The following is a 3,284-nucleotide window of genomic DNA, read 5'->3' as shown; positions in this document are numbered from 1 at the left end:
TTTGGTTACTTGGGTATAATAAACTGGCTGCTAAAATGTTATTTTTATTTTGCTTCTTCTCATAATTGCTCGCCAAGTAAACGGAGCATACGCACGAGCAGCCGGATGTCAGCGAAAAGTTACGGGAAACACAGCCCAGATACGGAACACAAGCGGTTTGGCACATAAGAAGATAGCCGAGATGCAGATACAGATACAGGACAACACACTCGGAACTGGCAGGCACATATGCCATGTTGCCAGGAGGCCGGGATGCCAGGATGGCAGGATGCCAGGCAACGAGGTTGGGGGAAAAATGGAGGCAGAAGATGCAAATCGGCCGGATGGAAGACCGCCAGACTACTCGCCCACTTTTTAAAAGTGTCTCGAACGCTTTGTTTTATTTTCCAGCCTTCACATCCTTTTTGGCTGCCTTAATTAATTCAATTTATTTTAAGAGATGCAATAAAACGACACGATCTGCAGATATGCAGGACGCTTGAAAACAGAATCAGTATTGATTTTTTCAACTACATCAGAAGCCACTATCATTATTAATAATTTTAAATACATTATTGAGCAAAGATTGGCACTGTAGATTAAATCAGTATATTGCATATTTATTTATTACCAATAAATGGGTTAACATGGCTTAGGGTCTAAAGGTCATTGGCGAGGTGTTAAAGAGATTTTTTTTTGTACCATTCAATCAATTAAATGTGGAGAGGATAAATTAACTGAAAAATTTACCTCTGTAAAAGCAGGAATATATTTTTAATCAATATTTAAATCTTCCTCGATGCTGCCACGGTATGCACGTTTGGTTTTATGGCCGTCTGCCTACATAAAAGGCATCTGTACTCGTATATTGACCGTTTCGATTTGGCCCACTCAATGTGCATTTAAGCATCTGGCCAACCGAACTGGCGACCACAACCAGTTGGGCCTTAACGGTCAATGCAGGCCGAGAAAGAGTTCGATAATTATCGAGGCATATTTAATAATAACAAATAATAATAAAGGACCCACAGACAGTCCGCGTCAATTTCGTGTGGTCCGTCCCAAATATGTAAATACATATTTACAAGTGGGCATTATGCCTATACGTATATTCATCTCCCTTAGTACTTTTCATAAACAAATGTGAAACGCGCATAATTGCCAGAAATTAACGTAACCGTATAATCAATATTTATCGTCTCTATAAATGCACGGACTCAAATATAAAAGTACATACATTTGAACTTTATGCGTTTATGGCCGTTAAACACGGTATGTGTGTAGCAATTTGCCTTGCGCTGCGTTGGCATTTTAATTTAAATTCAAGTTGGCAACTGCAAAAGTGCTCAATATATTTTTTTGCTCCGTTCGTTTGTTGATTTTGTCCATCAACATACAAAAATGGCACGCAAATTATGAACCGCAAATGTGCGTGCCACTGAAAATGGTGAAGTAGGGCTGCCTTTTTTTGCTGTGGGCGGCAAGGCCTTCCACCCGCTGGGCGTGGCGATTGAAAGGCCCGAACTGAACTGCACATTTGCATGTCCAACTGATGAGACTGGCCGACCTGACTGCCCCACAACGGCCACACATCTATTTTTAATGGACATATTTTCATGTGCCGGACCATTTCATTTTTTGCACATCCACTTATTTTCGCCATTTTCATATCCGTTAGTAGAAGGGTATACTAGATTCGTTAAAAAGGATGAAACAGGTAAACGCTTCTACGGCTCTATTAGCTATATATATTTTAGCGATCTGACTGTGTCCGTCCGTATAATTGTCGAGATTCTTGAATGCAGATTATAGTAACGCTAGTATGGCCAATCTTCTCCTACCAATCTAACGTTATAAACCGACCTCAACTGATGCGTCCACAATTTCGTTTGATTTTATTTCTTTTCTTTAATATTCTATTACTATTCCGAATAATTGCATTTCAAGTTATTAACGCATTACCCCAACTTCCTAGCTCTCTTTTGCTTGAGTAACAGATATCTGATAGTCGAGAAACGCGACTACAGCGCTCTTACTTTTTATTTTGCTTCTGTGGGAAAACAACGCGAAATGAAAAAAAGGATATGAAATTTATTTACGCAAACATTGCGGAGCTTATCTATGGCCATGGTTGGTTTAATGCCTGGGATATGGACGTGGCTTGATGATTTTTTTATTGATGCCTATGTTGAGGTCGCGATTCGCTGATCTTTGTCAAGTTTACCGCCGTTTGTTTTTGGGAATGTCAAATCGGACTGGAAACATAGCAAAGGAAGAAAATAATTATGATATAATTAATATGTTATAATTGACTGACAGATCATATTTCAAATTTACCATTTGACTAAAGTCTTTTATATTAAATAGGCAATTATTTAGTACTGCAATGTGACAAACTCATTGATTAAATGGTATAATGTAAATGGGCACGTGTAAGCTTTAATAATTAAATGAAATGCTTGCGATTAGCTTGTGTTAATGGGCGTATAATGCTAGAAAAGTAATAAATAAAATATTATAGAGAACTATTCCTTTGATAAGCTAGTATCTACGAAAAGGAATAAAAAGGGGTGAAATATTTTGAAGCTTAAAATCAGCCCAGAATATAAAAGAAAGTGTTGGAAATTTAATGTTGTTAACAACATTTTCCACAACACTAAAGGGATAAGGGGAACCACCCACCTACCTTGCCAGGTGTGGGGTTCGAACCCACGCTCTCTCACGAGAACCAGGGCTTAAATCTGGCGCCTTAGACCGCTCGGCCAACCTGGCTACAAAGAAAGAAACTTTCACAGTTACATTTAGATGCTTGATTGGCAAAATGAGGTCCTTTATGAAAGTAAAAGTTGCAACAGGCTGAATACTTTCATATTTGTAGTAAGCTTTCACATTTCTATGTCATTTGTTTTAAAAATGTTATCTAAAACATTATGCGACTTAAAATAATCCAAATGTCCACTGAACAAAGAAACGCTGCATAAATCCAAGCTCCACAGCCAACAAAATCCACAAATGGAAGTTGAATTAAATTACTGCCTTACACAGGTGAAACTTTGCCTGGCTTACTTTCCAACACTAATTGCTGTATACTTCAATGAACTTTATATCGTACAAATGTGTTCCCCATGTCCTCCAACCCATATTCGGTTGGCAACGCTGCAGTTTTATCTAAAGGCTGCGTCAACTATTTGACCAGGAACTTCAACAACTTGGCAGTAACTCATCAACGGCAGCTGAAGAGGCAGCAGTTGCAGCCACTGCACCACCGAAACCTACCGACCACACATGTCAGTTGTTGCCAGTGG

The 3,284-nt window shown here is 38.9% G+C and overlaps 1 non-coding gene across 1 annotated transcript; it reads right to left on the bottom strand.

Annotated features, from left to right (window-relative positions):
• Positions 1 to 2,667: 2,667 nt before the first annotated feature.
• On the bottom strand, positions 2,668 to 2,751 carry Trnal-uaa. The gene has a single exon. It is a non-coding gene; the product is annotated as a tRNA-Leu (tRNA).
• Positions 2,752 to 3,284: the final 533 nt, after the last annotated feature.

Source organism: Drosophila yakuba, chromosome 2L (assembly GCF_016746365.2).
Source record: "Drosophila yakuba strain Tai18E2 chromosome 2L, Prin_Dyak_Tai18E2_2.1, whole genome shotgun sequence".
Taxonomy (NCBI): domain Eukaryota; kingdom Metazoa; phylum Arthropoda; class Insecta; order Diptera; family Drosophilidae; genus Drosophila; species Drosophila yakuba.
This window is presented reverse-complemented; position numbering and strand designations above follow the sequence as displayed.